The 19,249-nt window shown below is 34.2% G+C and overlaps 1 pseudogene; it reads left to right on the forward strand.

Annotated features, from left to right (window-relative positions):
* The window catches only part of LOC114410756, a 210,811-nt pseudogene that overhangs the window by 134,248 nt on the left and 57,314 nt on the right, over positions 1 to 19,249 (forward strand).

A 19,249-nucleotide genomic window follows, 5' to 3' on the forward strand; every position in this document is an offset into this window, starting at 1 on the left:
TTTTTAATAATATTATCTAAAGGGTTACTTGATTGTTTTTTCTTAGCATCTTACCTTTGTTATGACTGATCACTTATGTCAAACATGTAGATCCTACCTTGAATTGGACAATGAGAGGTAGGAATGTAAAACATGCGATTTTAACAAGAAATGTTCTATCCAACCAATGATAAGCTAAATTTTATGTCAAAATTATTGTTGTTTTAAGTAGTCAATCCTGGATAGTGTTGCGTAGTGGCCCACCCAAAACAACTAAAGCGGGATAGCAGAAAATGGGATGGTTGCTATTCTTTTTTTTTTTCTTTTTGCTTCTTGATTATTGGACTTACTATCTTTAGTCCCTAAACTTTTTAGGATTTCTGATTTTAGCCCCTGAACATTTCTTTGACTGGTCAGCATCCCTTCATTTTTAACCTCCTTATGTTTTAGTCCCTTTAGGATAGAAGATAAGTGAAGGGACTGAAAACATAAATTTTAAAGTTTAGTGACTAAAAAGATAGTAAACCCTATATTATATGTTATCCTTTAAATAGTTTAATATGTTTTTATTACTACTATTTTTAGTTTATTACATTTCCTCTTCTTGCTCTTGTTCTTCTTATTATTACTATTATTAGGGTACAATATGTTTTTTGCCCTTGGACTTTTTGCATTTATGGTTTTGGTCCCTAAACTTTTTGACGATCGATCAACGTCCTCAAACTTTTTTTATGTCCATTGTTTTAGTCCTTTCCATTTGTTTTTCCATTAAATGATGACGTGACATTTATTTATTTTTTATTATTTTATTATGATTCATTTTCTGGCGACTAAAAACTGCCAGAAATTGGAAAACACAAAAAAAATCAACGACCAGATCCGAACCCATATCTAACTAAAATCTTCCCTCCCTCATTCACCCGTAACCTCAAAACCCCAGTTCTAACAAACACTGATACGGCCAGATCCAAATAAAAAAATCTGATCCAACAAAGTTGGGCATCACACCCAATTGCAACAATTGTCGACAAAGCCACTACTGGGTTCGATGGAAGCTCGTGGATTTGGACGGAGGATCAAAATACTGGATGGAAGAAAAGTTTGGGGATAAAGGACCAAAACCATTAAAGCTGAAAAGTTTGGGGACCAAAATAATAATTTACCCTTATTATTATTAAAAAAGTTAAACTGGACTCAAAATGAATCCTAACAAACCAAAATAAAAAATAATAATTTGGAGAAGAAATGTTAAAAATTGAGAGGTCTAAGGAAGTTGGTGAACACGTGGAAAAGGGAACTCAAAATTTAAAGACATAAATATTAATAGGACCAAAATGGGATAATGCTATGAATGGTTGGTTGATGGTGGTTACAGAAAAATAAAAGAGATAAAGGGGAGAGAAAGACCAAGAACAAGGGAATTTGGGTTGCTAGAAAAATGTGGGTCTCTGGAAAATACAGATCATCAGAGGTGAGGCTTTTGTTAACAGAGGCAAATATGAAAAAAAATAGGAGTGTGTTGAAAATGAAAAGATACGGTTGTCGGGATCCTCATGATAGACTTTTGTGCATTAGGGTTTCACTTGAGCTTATGGACCTTAGGTATGCCCATGAAAATAGGTAATAATTAGTTAGGGGCATAGAGACACATCTCTTTCTTTACTGGTTTTTTGGACCTTTTCTGCCATAACTGTTTTTGAGTCTATGAAGCCATGATAATCTGCCATGTCATAACACATCTCTTGTTGAACCACCATGCCATACTGCCATGGCACTATCATGACCGTTATTTGATATCATTGATCAAAATAAAGTTCTGAGCTACCAAATACAAGCAAAACAAAGGAATTCTTATACGTAAATATAATTAAGAACAGAATTGGAAAGGGGGTTGAAGGGTGATCAATGAAGTACATAAAAAGGTAGAACAGAACACGAAGATACAAAATAGGTGTGAACATGTAGAAAAAAAATGAGGGACTAGAACAGAAAAAAGGTTAAGAACACCGACACGACACCCGTACGACGTCCTATATTTTGGACATTGCAGGTGTCTGTGTCGTGTCCGGTGCCCATGTCAGTGTCGGTGCTTCATAGGTGATGAGACATAGATTTAGAACTCTGATGTATGTGTATGTGTATATATGCTTGCAAATATAAATATATGTTATGTTTATATATATGTTTTTTTCTCATTGATGCTTTTTGATCTGGATTTTTATTTGTCAAGCTCCACTATTGACTTTGAAATCAATTATTTCAATAATTTTATATCATTTCTTTTGTCATCTGATAGAATTTATTTCTTTTCCAGGCTATCAAAAGCATTTTCGGATGTGTACATCCATTGGTTTCTAGAATTTTGCCATATATTGGAACAATTTTGAATAAAGTATGACTTTTTCAAGTTATTACAGTGTCTGGTTAGTTATTTTAGAATAATTTTGTTGCTTATACACTTCTGTAAATGTTCTTATAGCCCCAAGAGCAGGCTGATGGTTTGGTAGCTGGATCATTAGATTTGGTAACAATGTTATTGAAGGCAATTATACTTGGAAACATGTCATCTTTGACCTTTGAGCACATTTTTTTATCTTTATGGTTTTCTCATCTCAGTATGTTGTTGCTTTATACAGAATGCCCCTGCTGATGTAGTGAAAGCAATATATGATGTCTCTTTTAATGCTGTTATCAACATAATCCTTCAAAGTGATGACCACAGTGAAATTCAGGTTATTCTTTTTTGCCGCCGCCCAACACTTGGTTCCATACGACATAATTATTCCTACAGTTATGCTGTAAACTTTTCCTTTAAGCTTGAGCGAAAGCTTTTTGTCACAAATAACACTCAAGGCACTTTTTGGTTTCAATTACCCAACTTGAATTCTATGATTTACATCATCTCTTATTTTTGTGCGTATGTGCGGGTGTATCTGTTCCCTGTTTCTAATTTGTTGTCTGATTTCTTGTAAATTTTGGAACAGACTGCTAGACCCCAAATTGGAAAGCTCTGGGTCTCTCTTTGTTGGAAGTTGCATTCTTCAACTGATTTTGCATTTACCATCACAGATAGTGGTACATATACGAGACCTAATTGCTGCTCTTGTCAAACACATGCAATCTGCTCAAAACTTTGTCTTGCTAAGCTCATTGCTAATTGTTTTTGCCAGACTGGCAATATCGCCAACTTTTCAAATTAATTTGAATGATTCTACTATCAGTTTTTGGTGGTAATGATTAATGGTCAAATTTCTGTTTTTATTTGTTTTTTTGGAGGAACGATAACATCCCATTGGTTCTCATTGATTTGCTAATAAATACAGTACAAAAGCAGAAGTGGGCTTAAGACTCAATAAGCTCAACACATAAATTAGAACCCACAAACTCTAACACTGTTAATAACCTTCAGAGGTTGAAAGCCAGTACTTCTGGAAATGGTCATATTTATAACTTTTTTTGCTATTAATCAAGGCAAAGACTACAATGGACAAGCTTGTAAGTGGTTCATGATGAAGCAATTTTATCAACTGTTGGATTCATCTATTTTATATGGTTCCAATTTACACCACTCACACTAGATTTATTGCTTCCTTCCTAGCAACCTTCTGATAACCATTTGCTGTTGTCGAAGTCAATTTCTGGCAACAGAATTTTTTTAAATCTTTTCCTTACCACCTTTGTTCCTTTCTCTCCCCATCAATCCCTTGTCTTCGACTGCAACTGTCTTTCACAAAATATTGGCACCCCTAAAATTTGAAATTAAGGCCATTCCAAGATTGAAAAGTGAAACACGACATAAACATCAAAAGTGATGCGTATGACCGAAAGTGCATTCAACATACTAATCTTCAACACAAAAACAAAAAAATGAAAAAGTAAAAAAAAAAAAAGAAGCTTCATTTAGACCTACTTTCCAGAGCCTGCTTTACACTTTAATGGGAATTCGAGTTGATGCAGACACAGATTCACTATAAGACATAGTATTTGATGATTGAGGGTGAGTGGGAGAGGGTGCAAATGGTATAGATTCACTAGATGACACCGTATTGGATGAGTGGAGGTGGATTCTGATGAGGTCTGATTTAAGGCAGTAATAGAGAAATCAGAAGGAACAGAGGGAGCTGAAAGGGAATTGGAGGGGGGTATTTGGGAAAGTGAAGGTGTAAAGGCTGAAACAGGAGGAGATAGGTCAAGATTGAGGTTGAAATAGGAAGTGATATTCTGTGTTGAACTACAGGAAGAGGAAAACAAATCTAAATATGGAAACCTCAACTCATTAAATAAAACATCCTTGGAAATATAAATTCTACCAGTTGAAGACAAACATTTATAGCCTTTATGTGACGAGGAGTACCCTAAGAAAACACACTCTTGAGACTTGAAATCTAGTTTATGAGTATGATAAGGTTTCAACAGAGGAAAGCATGCAAAACCAAATGTTTTAAAATAATGAAAATCAGGCTCTTTGTTAAAAAGAGTGACAAATGGAATAGCATAGTTGAGTGATGCAGTGGGTAACCTATTAATCAAATAAAGTGCAATGACAAAAGCATAATCCCAAAACTATAGAGGTAGAGTTTCATGATGAAGTAATGTGAGTCCTAGATCAACTATATGCCTATGCTTCCTTTCAACTACGCCTTTGATGATGAGTGTGTGGGTAAATTAACCTGTGTGAAATACCATAGAAAGATAATAAAGCAGAGAAGGGTCTATATTCACCACCCCAATCAGATTGGACACCTTTTATTTTAGTGTTTAGTTGAAGTTCAACTGATAACTTGAAAGTTTGGAAAACAGACACAGTTTCAGGTTTGGTTTTAATAGGAAATATCCAAGTGTGATTTTAGGGACTTCTGGGGAGAAAAGCAATAGGAGAGGAAGAATAATTCTTGTATATTATTCAGGAATAAAAGATTTACATATATAGGCAAGGATGCCAATTACATAATAAATGTAGAAAGGAAAGTAAATAAAAAGGGATCAGATCAAATCAGAGAGATTTGATTCTGACCCAAAATAATAATCAAATCAGATCAAATCGGAATAATCTGATATGGATCTTAATTATTCAATCTTCTAGAAAATTAATTCCAAAAATAAACATCCAGTTGTCTAATTAATTCTTAATAAAGACATACAACTGTCAACACCCCCCTTCAAGTTGGTGCATAGATGTCCAACATATCCAACTTGCTTACAAGAAACTCAAAGATGGGACTAAATAATCCTTTTGTAAGAATGTCAGCAACTTGTTGTGAAGAAGGAACAAAAGGCATGCAAAATTAGGCTGGCGTCCACCTTCTCCTTTATGAAATGTCTATCAATTTCAACATGCTTGGTTCGGACATGTTGTACAGGGTTCTAGGAGATACTGATTGCAGCCTTATTATCACAATACAATTTTATTGGAAGAGTCATAGGAAGCTGCAATTCTTCTAGAATCCTTTTAAGCCATAAAATCTCATAAACACCCTGGGCCATTGCCCTATACTCAGCCTCGGCATTGGTCCTGGCCACAACATCTTATTTTTTGCTCCTCCAAGTAACCAAGTTTCCCCAAACAAATGTGCAGTAATTGGATGTTGATTTCTTGATAAACATCACACTAGGCTGGCTGGAGGACTGAGCAACTGGTTTAGAGTTAGGATTAACCCTAGTGTTTGAGGTCCTACCTGAGGCAATCAAATAAGGAATTGGTTGGAGTGTAGTTGTATCAAGAAAGGTGAGTGACTCATGAGTTTAAAAATTCATATTAGAACAAAAGTGGCACACATTCGCAATGTGACCATACTTGAGGCAGATTTGACACTTGAAGTTAGCAAATCTGCCTCCACCGCGGCCTTTTCTAGAACCACCGCGACCAGCACCTCAATCAAACAAAGCATTATGCCCACCATTACCTCTGCCATAACTTTCTCTGAATCTGTTGGAATCATTAGCTTTGGACAAACTTCCATATGAGTAGCTTTGAGTGTAATTAATAGACAAAGATACAAGTAGTTGGGTGTCGCGATTGTATTGAACTAGGCGAGTTTCATGGCCATAAAGGAGAGCCTCAATCTCTGCAATAGATGGCATACGTTTTTTGCTTTCAATCATGGAAACCACTGGTGCATAATCCGATGGTAAACCTTCAAAAATAGCATCAACATGCTCATCATGGAGAACTGGAACTCCAACACCGGCGAGCTCGTCGACATCGTTTTTTATTTTGTGAAAGTACTCGTCCATCGTTTTCCCTTTGAGTGAGACAGCACGCATTACCATTCGCAATAGATGTGCCCTAGACTTGGTGTGAAGACTAAAATGCTCGTGAATCTTCTCCCATACCTGGTAGAAGTGATTCGAACCTATCACACGAAAAAGGACAGACTTCGAGAGTGTCGACTGAAGCCAAACAAGCAATGTTTGGTCTTGCACTTCCTAGGCTTTATATTTAGGATTAACGAAATCCATGATCTGATCATCCTCTGTGAGAAATTAAGGTGGAATGATGGGATTAACCATGAACCTCAGCAATTTATGGGACTTGATGACTTGACTGACTGGCACGACATATTGTCGACAGTGTAGATAGTTGGAATCATCCAATTTTTCTGCTATTGTAGTTGGAAACAAATATGAATTAAAACTTTGAGATGTCGAAGCCATGATCGTGAAGATGAAGCTCAATAAACTAAGGAAAGTGAATTTTACGTTACAAGGAATAAATAACTAATCTTACTGAATCATAAAAGTTAGGTCTAATACAGTTACAAAAGAGGTATTTATAAACCTCTAGACCTTGAAGCTAATCACAAACTAACTAATAGAATTCTGTTAGTGAAAGAAAAGTAGTTTGCTTATACTAACTATCCTGCCTACAATAACTGTTTGTAACAGTTATTTTTATACATTCATTCTAATAGTATTAGGTTACAATGATGGCAAATTTGGTGGATCTTTGTGCTGGGGGCGCGAGGGGGGGGGGTGGTAGATATTTTGTGGTTGGGTGCCTAGCTTACAGTCAGATCTACGGTTGCCTAATTGTATTGCATGTATTAGGTCACCATAGCTTTGCATAGTATGGTGCTAGGTTGTATATACAACAGTACCTCTTGTATTGAACTTAATATTATATATAATATAATCATACTTTTGCTGATAAAAAAAATCTATGCAACTTTGTTATGCTACTTTTTCCCTTCATGTTTCTCCTAAATTTTGTGTTTCCCTTATCAATAATTATTCTTTGTTAGTAAGAGCCTGTGTTTTGAGGTATCCTTTTAATTTTTTATTTTCTGGTTCACGTGAAGTTATCCTTAGCATCTTATTTTGTATCACATTATATGTTTTGCAATAAAGCTACTCCTTTCCCTTTTTGTTCTTACTCTCTAGGAATAAGTTGCTGAAATATTACTTAAAATTCAGGTACACATAAGTGTTCCTAATGTTGGATAGTTTATTGATTTATTGATCTCAATTCCTGCGGAAAGACATGGTAATTCCTTTTCTTATATAATGTCAGAATGGACTAAGCAGCAAGGTGACATCCTTCTACTATTATATTTGTTAAGGTATCTTAGTTTGTGATTTTTTTGGGATTTTGTTTTTTGCAAATTATGAACTTGTCACGACATAGTTTGTCCATAGAACTGAAGTATGTTTCTGTAATTTCTCTTTTTTGGTTATGGCTATGGAGTTATCCTCATGAATGAATGGTTTAAAAAATCATTAATTAGTTTTGACTCAACTGTTAAGGATCAAATCCAAATACCAAATAGTGTTTAATGCTTTGTGTTGGAAATAGGAATATTTTAGGAGATGCAACTCTAGTCTCAAATATAAGAAAAAAATTACCTTTTTCTTGGTCTCAAATATAAGAAAATTTCAACTAACAGTATCTCATGTAATGCTACTATCTCTAAAATACTCTTCATGTAATTGAGGTTATAGTTCTAATGACTCCTTTTTATTCGTAATACCAAGTTTGAATGAAGGGTAAGTTGGGGGAAATTTAACTTTTAATTGAGACTGATGCAATTGAATGTGGTTAACTAACTTTCTTAGTTAGCGTGAATCTTTTCTCTTATATATGAGACCAGATGGAGTAAGAACTTCAATTTTTATTTTTTTCAAGTTTCCTAGATACTTGTTATAGCTAAGTTCAATGCATCATAGGAAGTAGTGGTATCTTAGTTGTTCACTTGTAATTTTTTTGGCATTATTTTCTTTGTAATTCTCTTGAATATAAATAACTATTTAGGCTTTAATTATCTCTGTAATTATCTTAATGCGCATAGGAAGTAGTGGTATATTACATGCTTGTGAATTCACCCATACATGGCATCATCAAAATAAAACCTAGCAAGCAAAGTCTCCAAAGCTATTAACTCCAAAGCTATCAAAATAAAACCTATTCCCGAAGTCCCAACAATAAGAGAATAACAACTCAGATGACTCCTCTACCTTTAACTACAAATGTTGTGTTGCTGGATATGAAGCTGCCCCACAATTTACTAACACCTATGCAATATTTGTTGGAATCTTCCCCCATAACATAAAGGTTTTCCTTGAAGTTAATCCAACCAAGCTATGCAATGTTAACTGCTTAAGCTTCCTTTTCCATACTATTTCTTCTCCCTCCTCTCCTCGATCAACTCCATTATTAGATTCTTCTTCCTTTATTAGTATGATCATTTAATTCTTATTCTTGCTATGTGAGTAGGGGAGTACCTTTCATCGCGAGTGAAACACAAGCCTTTCATCTTCAGGAAGCTGCTTAGGGGTAGGATTCGAATTTGACCCTTTCTCTTCCTTTCCCAGCTGAAATTTGGTTGCTTCCTCATTTTGCCCATCACTTATCATATTCACTTATTTCTCACTTCTAAATGGTGAGGCTCTATTGCTTCCCTAATACTTTACTCTTCTTCCACTCTATGTAGTCAATAGCAGCCACTATAGTGGTGGAGCGGCCCCCATCCGTGACGGGCACCTCTGTAACGGAGCGGTTTCATGTCACGGCTAGAGCGACAGTTATCGCGGCAGAGCAGGGCGGGTTCAAGAGAAATTTTTTGTGCCACTACTTCGAAGCAATGAAAATTCTGAAAATACCCTCACTTAATGAGGATAAGTGAGGGTATTTTAGGTTTATCAAATTTTTCCTATAAGCTTGTCTTCGCACGATCAGGGCTCCATCATCTTCAACAGTTCAACCCTAGCGTTGCCATTGCTACTCTGCACACCTGCGATGCCTGCTTTGTCCATTCCGGCAACGCCGTTCCAACTCTGTTTCATTCTGGTAGCGACTTCTGTTTTGGTGAAGCCTGCATCCTTCATTCCGGAAAATTTTTGTGCTTACTGCTTAATGCTTATTGCCTACTCTGTTCTAGCGACTCTGTTCCGTTCTGACTTCTGTTCTGACTCTGTTTCATTATTTTTTATTGTGCTTACTGCTTATTTCCTAGCAAAAGCAAAACCATGGCATCCTCTGATCAACAAAAGAATACCAATTTAGAGGGGTCTTCAACTGGAATGTTCAAGCCTACGGGTGATAATGTAGATGTCTTTTGGAATTGGAACAGCTTAAAGGATAAAAATAACAGGAAGAGTGTGACATGTGATTTTTGTCAAAACACGTCTACTGGAGGAATTTGTAGAGCCAAAAGACATCAACTTCAAATAAAAGGTGATGTGGGTTCTTGTAAGAATTTACCGGAAGATGATAAATTAGAAATTATTTCTGCTTATGAGAAATAGTTGAAACTGCAACATACATGGAGGCAATGCAAGAAGAAGATGACGAAGAGGAAGATGGGATCCAAGAGATTACAAGACTTAAAAGTGGAAAAAGACCTCCAACAACATCAAATGAAGCCTTCTCATCTACTTCCAAGAAGAGGACCACAAACAAAAAAGGCCCTCTTGATTTTTTGTTCTCCAAACAACCTGAAGAAAGTATCAAATTAGGAAAAACCATGAGACAAATAAGTGTAAATGAATCTTATAACAAGGCATCACGAGACAGGGCAGTTCAGTACATTGCTCGTTTCTTTTTTAGGAATGGAATAGCATTCAATGTTGCTAAATCAAAAAAGTTTCAAGTTGATGATTCAGGCAATTGGAACCTATGGTTCTCATTTAAAGCCTCCAAGCTATCATGAATTGAGAGTTCCACTCCTTAAAAAAGAGTTGGAATACACGAAGGGCTTTTTGATGAGTCATGAGGAGGAGCGAATCAAATATGGATGTTCAATTATGTCAGATGGTTGGATGAATAGGAAGAATAGAAATTTGATTAATTTTTTGGTAAATTGTTCATTGGGAACACAGTTTGTGAGGAGTGTGGATGCTTCTGAATACATGAAGACTGGTCAAAAGATCTTTGAGCTTTAAGATAGCTTTGTTTAGGAGATTGGAGAAAAGAATGTTATTCAAGTGGTGACGGACAATGGAAGTAATTATGTGTTAGCGAGTGAGAATTCAATCATGCTTAATGAAGTTTTTTATTTTATAGTTATAAATTGTTACACTACTCATACAAGTTTATTGATTTTGGTCTTTATAGGTAAAATTTTACAAGTCACGAGACCAAAAATATTTTGGACTCCGTGTGTTGCACATTGTCTTGACTTGATGCTAGAAGATATTGGAAAGATCCCAAAAGTAAAAAAGGTTATACAAAGAGGCATCAAGCTTGTAGGCTACATTTACAACCATACATTGGCTTTGAACACCATGAGGAAATTCACACAAAAAAACTGAATTGGAGAGACACGGAATTACAAGATTTGCTACCACTTTCTTAACTTTGCAAAGATTGCATAAGAAAAAGCCCAATCTTAGAAGGATGTTAACTTCGGATGAATGGTTGAAGTCTAAGGTGTTGGATCAAGTGGCCTCGGAATAATTAAGAAGGGGGGGGGGGGTTGAATTAATTATTAATGAACCTTTACTAATTAAAAAACTTATCCTTCTTAATGTTACTAGATTCAATTAGGCTTTTACTACTAAGTTAAGAAAGTAAAGAACAGAAATAGAAACTTAATCAAAAGTAAAAGCGATAATTAAAGTGCACAGCAGAAATTAAAGAGTGTAGGGAAGAAGAAGACAAACACAAGAATTTTATACTGGTTCAGCAACAACCCGTGCCTACATCCAGTCCCCAAGCAACCATCGGTTCTTGAGATTTCTTTCAACCTTGTAAAATCCTTTACAAGCAAAGATCCACAAGGGATGTACCCTCCCTTGCTCTCTTTGAACAACCAAGTGGATGTACCCTCCACTTGAACTGATCCACAATAGATGTACCCTCTCTTGTTCTCAGTAATAACAACCCAAGTAGATGTACCCTCTACTTGTACCACAAAGGATGTACCCTCCAATGTGTTAAGACAAAGAATTCTCAGGCGGTTAGTCCTTTGAATCTTTGTAAGGGGAAACAAAAGATATCTCAGGCGGTTAGTCCTTTGAAATCTTTTGTTTAAGGGAAAGGGAAGAATCAAAAGAATTCTCAGATTGTGTCCTTCTGAATTCTCTTGTGAAGGGAGAAGGGAGACACAAAAGAATTCAGGCGGTTAGTCCTTCGTTCTTTTGGAAAAGGGAGAAGAGAGACACAAAAGGAATTCAGGCGATTAGTCCTTGTTGAATTCTTTTTGGAAAAACGTGATGAGAATGAAAAAGATGAATAGCACAATTTTTTTATCAAAGAACTTTTCTTGAAAGAAAAAGTTTTGAACAAAAACTTTTAGAAAGATGAAGAGAAGATGAATTAGAAAACATTTGTTGAAAGAGTTGAATGATGTTGAGAGAGAAGATTGAAAGATAGATTTCTTGATTGTTATTAAAATTCATGCCATGGTCACATATTTATAATTTCTTGATGACTCAAGTCAAAGTTTGTGACTCTTGGCAAATTTTTTTAAAACTAGTCACTTAGAAAAGTTGTGACTTTTGAAAGAATCTTCAGAAACAAGTCACTTGAAGAATTGTGACTTTTGGAAATGTATTTTTCGAAAACAATCACTAGTAATCGATTACCATTAAGGTGTAATCGATTACACATCAACAGATGTGACTCTTCATTTTGAATTTTGAAAATCTTAACGTTTTAAAAACACTGGTAATCGATTACCAGAGAGTAAAACTCTTTGGTAATGATTTTGTGAAAACTTCTTGTGCTACTCAATGTTTTGAAAAACTTTTTTAATACTTATCTTGATTGATTCTTCTCTTGAGTCTTGAATCTTGATCTTGATTATTCTTGAATCTTGATTCTTGAAACTTGATTCTTGAAAAACTTCATTCTTGAATCTTTGGAATTTGCTTGACTCTTGATTCTTTGGCATCATCAAAATAACCTTGGAAGGCGTTGCTTCCACAATCTCCCCCTTTTTTATGATGACAACCTTGAAATCAAGAGAATGCATACAATTTTTGTTCTACCCTTCACTCATCCCTTTCTCCCCCTTTCTTTTTGATTTTATGCTTGATTTTAAAGTTTTGAAAATATAATATCTTAATTTCTTAAAATGCCCATTTTTCTCTCCCCCTTTGGCAACATCAAAAAGGCCAAAGTGCGTAAGAAATATAAAACCATACAAGAGAATAGAAAAAAATCAAACAAGATAACTTTACCATTCATCAAACTAGAAAGATAATACTTCATAGAATGTCATATAATCCAGAAAGTCATTCATAATAACCAAATAAAACTACTAATGTAGGAAGAAAGAAAATGCTAGTAAGTGTTTTTTAAGACATAGCCAAATACACGGCTTGAAAACAAAATATAATTATAATCTAAATCTATTATCAGAGAATCAAAACTTAATTTTAAGTAACAAAAATTAGTTATGAACACATATATGGTAACTCATTACTTATCTCAATTGTTTTAGCATATCAATATAATTTTGACAAAAATCCAATCATGTCAAATCATACATAAATGGATAAACATACAATAAATGTATTCATACAAAAGAGAAAAACTTATAAAAATCAAACATGATAATAAATCATCCACAAATCATAATAAAACGTATGAATCAAATAAGTCATAAGTCATCAAAAAGTAACCAAGTAGAACCATAACACATAAAGCAACTAACAAGTTTTAAACTTTTAGAAAATAAAGTACTAATAAAGTTTCAAAACATAATTCACTAAGTACCAAATAAGTAAACAAGATAATCAAGTTTAAACACATAACAGAAAGACATTAAAACAAACTATTTTGCACCCATAAAAAATACATATTCACTATCTTAATCAACATAACCTTTAAATATAATAAAAAAATCATAATAACTCTCAAACACAATCAATCATCAAATATTTCAAATTAATTAAATTTAATTAACAATCAATTAACTATGCACAACAATTTCTATTTCAAAAAAAATCAAATTTCAAATTTTTAAATTTCAATTTCAAATTTTAAATTTCAAATTTCAAATTCTAAATTTTAAATTTTAAATTTCAAATTTCAACTTCTGGTAACTTCCTTTTTCAACTTCCAACTTCTATTTTCAACTTTCAAACTTCCACTTTCAACTTCCAACTTTTAATTTTCAAACTTCCAATAACTTCCAAATTTTAATTTTCAAACTTCCAATAACTTGCAAATTTTAATTTTCAAACTTTCAACTAGTTGGACACAATTACCAAAGACAAAAAAAAAAATCAATCATGTATATTGAAATTCTTTAAACTAAATATAGTTAATTAATCATAATAAATTTTAACATAATCAAATAATTTTGTGCTTATCTTCAATTTACATAACTAAGTCTGTTCTATTGTAATCGATTACACATAGTGGTAATCGATTATCAGAGAATTAAAAACTAAATTTTAAGTATCAAATAACAATCATCAACACATATCATGGTAATTATTTACTTAATTCAATTATCTTAACATGTCAAAACATTTTTTATTTTTTTTAACAGAATCTAATCATCTTAGAAACAAAACATAAGCAATTCAAGCATTAATCAATTCAAACAAAATTCAAATAATCATACATATTCAAAATTAAAACTAAATATAGTTATTTAAACATTGTAAACACAATTAAACAATTTCAACAATTATTTTCTATTAGCCACAAAAATAACTTAACTGAAAATATTAATCATACATTAATTCATAGAGATGGCTTAGATGTTACCTCTTTTGAGATTTTACTGATATTGTTGTTGTCGTATGTAACATGTCCACTTTTCTTGGGGGAAATGGTTGTAAATTTGGATACATCTCCCGTCATATGCTTGGAACATCCACTGTCGATGTACCACTTCTTCCTTACAGATTCTTCTTTGTTGTTTTCATGAGATTTTGTCATGAGATTTCAGATTTGAACTGTTCCTGAAAATACTTTTGAAAAAAAAAGAATTTAAAGAGGCCATGAATCTCGAAGTTGTTAAATTTTCTACAAGATACCTGCTCTAATACCACTTGTTAGGTCAAGTGGCCTCGGAATAATTAAGAAGGGGGGAGGGTGAATTAATTATTAATGAACCTTTACTAATTAAAAAACTTATCCTTCTTAATGTTACTAGATTCAATTAGGCCTTTACTACTAAGTTAAGAAAGTAAAGAACAGAAATAGAAACTTAATCAAAAGTAAAAGCGATAATTAAAGTGCACAGCAGAAATTAAAGAGTGTAGGGAAGAAGAAGACAAACACAAGAATTTTATACTGGTTCAGCAACAACCCGTGCCTACATCCAGTCCCCAAGCAACCATCGGTTCTTGAGATTTCTTTCAACCTTGTAAAATCCTTTACAAGCAAAGATCCACAAGGAATGTACCCTCCCTTGTTCTCTTTGAACAACCAAGTGGATGTACCCTCCACTTGAACTGATCAACAAGAGATGTACCCTCTCTTGTTCTCATTAACAACAACCCAAGTAGATGTACCCTCTACTTGTACCACAAAGGATGTACCCTCCAAGGTGTTAAGACAAAGAATTCTCAGGCGGTTAGTCCTTTGAATCTTTGTAAGGGGAAACAAAAGATATCTCAGGCAGTTAGTCCTTTGAAATCTTTTGTTTAAGGGAAAGGGAAGAATCAAAAGAATTCTCAGACTGTGTCCTTTTGAATTCTCTTGAGAAGGGAGAAGGGAGACACAAAAGAATTAAGGCGGTTAGTCCTTCGTTTTTTTGGAAAAGGGAGAAGAGAGACACAAAAGGAATTCAGGCGATTAGTCCTTGTTGAATTCTTTTTGGAAAAACGTGATGAGAATGAAAAAGATGAATAGCACAATTTTTTTATCAAAGAACTTTTCTTGAAAGAAAAAGTTTTGAACAAAAACTTTTAGAAAGATGAAGAGAAGATGAATTAGAAAACATTTGTTGAAAGAGTTGAATGATGTTGAGAGAGAAGATTGAAAGATAGATTTCTTGATTGTTATTAAAATTCATGCCATGGTCACATATTTATAATTTCTTGATGACTCAAGTCAAAGTTTGTGACTCTTGGCAATTTCTTTTAAAACTAGTCACTTAGAAAAGTTGTGACTTTTGAAAGAATCTTTAGAAACAAGTCACTTGAAGAATTGTGACTTTTGGAAATGTATTTTTCGAAAACAGTCACTGGTAATCGATTACCATTAAGGTGTAATCGATTACACATCAACAGATGTGACTCTTCATTTTGAATTTTGAAAATCTTAATGTTTTAAAAACACTGGTAATCGATTACTATATTCTGGTAATCGATTACCAGAGAGTAAAGCTCTTTGGTAATGATTTTTTGAAAACTTCTTGTGCTACTCAATGTTTTGAAAAACTTTTTTAATACTTATCTTGATTGATTCTTCTCTTGATTCTTGAATCTTGATCTTGATTATTCTTGATTCTTGAAACTTGATTCTTGAAAAACTTCATTCTTGAATCTTTGGAATTAGCTAGACTCTTGATTCTTTGGCATCATCAAAATAACCTCGGAAGGCATTGCTTCCACATAAGACAGTGAAAGAGCCCAAGGGGAAGAAAGCAACAAATGTTGTTCTTATGCCATCATTTTGGAATGATGTTGTCTACACTTTAAAGGCTATGGGGCCTCTTGTAAGTGTGTTAAGTTTGGTGGATAATGAAAAAAAACCTGCAATGGGTTTCATTTATGAAGCAATGGATAGGGCCAAAGAGGCAATTCAAAGAGCTTTCAATAACAATGAAGGGAAGTATAAGGATATCCTTGCAATCATTGATAAAAGATGGGATTGCCAACTTCACCACCCTTTGCATGCAGCGGGTTATTATCTAAATCCGAAGTTCTTTTACACCAATCCAAACATTGACAATGATAATGAAGTGTTGGATGGCCTCTACAAATGTATTGATAGGCTTAATGAAGATGATAATTTTGTAGTTGAAGTTCACAAACAATTGCTAGTGTATAAAAGGGCTGGAGAGAGGTTTGGTATGACTGTAGCAATTCTATAAAAGGGCTGAAGTGGTTAACCAAAGCATCATTAACCAAAGCTGTATCCTTTTCCAGTACTTCTTTCAATAAAAAAATGAGGGGGGGGGGGGGTTCACATGATTAGAATCAACAATAATTAATTTCTACTAATAATAACATATTACAATTTAGTCTAATGAAAAATAAGATATGTCATGAAAGTAAATATATATAATTATATTTTGTGCAAAAAAAATAAATAGAAACAGGAAAGCATTCTTAGGACTTAGTTGAATTAAGGAGTAGACTGAGATTGATATAATTATTGACTTAAATATGAATAACATTGAAACAATAATTTAGTAAGTCAAGATAAAATAATACTAATTTTTTAGTCTAAATACACCAATTTGAGACCAAAATAATATTTATTGTAGAATAACAAGTTGAATAAAGTCCAAAGCAAATATTGCTTGAACCAATCTTTGATATAGAAGTTTATTAAAATCAAAACATCTTTATATGTAAATTCAACTTTTAGCAAAAGAATTTTATATGAATTAGATTGTTGAAACAGTGAATCAAAGAAAGAGAAACTGAGTTGGTGATAGAGGCTTATTGAGGGCTTCAGCCCATTGATTTATAGCAGGGATATGATACACTTTGAGCTCTTTAGCTAAGACTTTCTCCCTGACAAAAAGATGTCAATTTCCATGTGCTTAGTCCAGAAATGAAGAACTGGATTATGAGTGATAGCTACTGCACTTTGGTTGTCACAGTAAATCTCTGGGGTCTGAAAAGGAACAGATAACTCTGTTAAAATAGTTTGAATCCATGTAACTTCAGTTGTGGCTTAAGCCAAGCTCTTATATTCAGCTTCAGTGGCAGATCAAGTCATAATTTGTTGTTTTTTGGACCACCATGGGACCAAATTAGGACCAAAATAAATCACTGCACCAGAGGTAGACCTTCTATCATCTGGATACGAGGCCCAATCAGCATCACACAAGGCTTTGATAGTAAAAGGCTAAGAGGAAGGAGCAACGTTGAAATGCAGACCATGACGAATAAAGCCTTTGAGGTAACTTAGAATGTGTTTAACAGCTGTCCAGTCTGAGTCCATAGGATGAGCCATGAACTGACAGACCTTGTTCACAGCATAGCTTAACTCAGGCCTTGTAATGGTTGTGTATTGGAGAGCTCCAACAACAGACCTATAGAGAGATGGATTACTGAAAAAATCCAAGTCAACTTTGGTTAACTTGCAATTAGCAGTCTTAGGGGAAGAAATAAATTGTGCTTCTGCCATTTTAGTTTTCTGAAGCAAATCTCTGATATATTTGCTTTGGGTTAGTAGAATAATCCCATCAGCCACTGATTTGATTTCTATGCCAAGAAAATAGTCAAGTTTTCCTAATTGTTTAAGAGAAAAATTGGAATCCAGCTTGGTGGTGAGTTGCTGAATTATAACATTGGAGTTACCAGTAATAATAATATCATCTACATAAACAAGAATGTAGATAATGTGTCCTTTGTCTTTATAAACAAAAAATGAAGGATCGCACTTGCTGACCACAAACCCAAGCTGTAAAAGTCCTTTGAGCCTTTCAAACCATTGTCTTGGGGCCTATTTAAGGCCATACAAATCCTTTTGTAGCTTGCAAACCAAGGTTTTATCTAAACTTTGGAAGCCTTGTGGCTGCTGCATGTGGATAGTCTCTTCAAGATGACCATTTAAAAAGGCATTGTTGACATCATGCTGGAACAAATTCCATTTATTAGTGAGAGAAAGAGTGATAATCAGTTTGATTGTAACAAGTTTTATAACAAGAGAAAATGTTTCATTAAAGTCACAACCAACAACTTGATGAAATCCTTTAGCCACTAACCTAGCCTTGAACCTGTTAACTGTTCCATCAGCATTCTCCTTAATTCTGAAGACTCACTTACAACCCACAACTTGCTTGTCTTTGGGAAGAGGAACAAGATCCCATGTTTTATAGTTGAGAAAAGCCTCATACTCTTGTTTCATAGCAGCAAACCAATGAGGGTCCATAAGCAGTAGGTAAAAAATTACTCTTAGAAGAAGGATAGAGTTGGATAAAGATGGAAAAGGATCGTTGTAAGGATATTTAAGCTCATTGAGGATAACATCTTTGGAAACATATAATTTTCCATTAGGAGAGAGACTTTAGGATTAATAGGGGAAATAAGCTAGTGTAATAAGAAGACTTAATAGAAAGGCCTTGGCCATTACCAATGTATATTTGGTTTGGCCCTTCAAATGGACCAAGCTGCTGGATGTTTTGAGACTCTCCAATTACGTGGAAGGATGCACCAGAATTAGGTATCCAAGTAGTAGAGTTAGGATCTTGATTTTTAGAAATAACCAGCATTGCACTAGGTTGGGATGACCTCCACCACGACCAAAGTCATTACCTCCACAACTGTAGCCACTGGCGCTATCAGAATCATAGCCTCCACAATTGTAGCAATCACCACAATTGAAGCCACCATGATTTCCAGAATAATTGGATTGATTTTGTGGATTGAAATTATTTGAAGATGAATTGTAAGAATTTGTAGATGAGTGTAACCTTGAGCAACAATAATCGAAGGTGAATCAGCAAAGCGCTTCTGAAACTTTTTAATGCGTGCCTCATGTTCAAGCAGCGGTGCCCTTACTTCTCCAATCTAAAGTAGTTCGAACTTACTTTCAATCACTGGATTGTACTCCTCTGGTAGGCCTTCAAGAACTGCGTCAAGGTGTTCACCTGGAAGAACAAGATCTCTTCATGTTGTGTTTTATATAAGGAGTAGGCATACACTAGGTCAATGTTTTAAGCTTAACTATGAATCCATGATTATGAATTTA

The sequence above is a fragment of the Glycine soja genome, chromosome 4 (genome assembly GCF_004193775.1).
Source record: "Glycine soja cultivar W05 chromosome 4, ASM419377v2, whole genome shotgun sequence".
NCBI lineage: Eukaryota > Viridiplantae > Streptophyta > Magnoliopsida > Fabales > Fabaceae > Glycine > Glycine soja.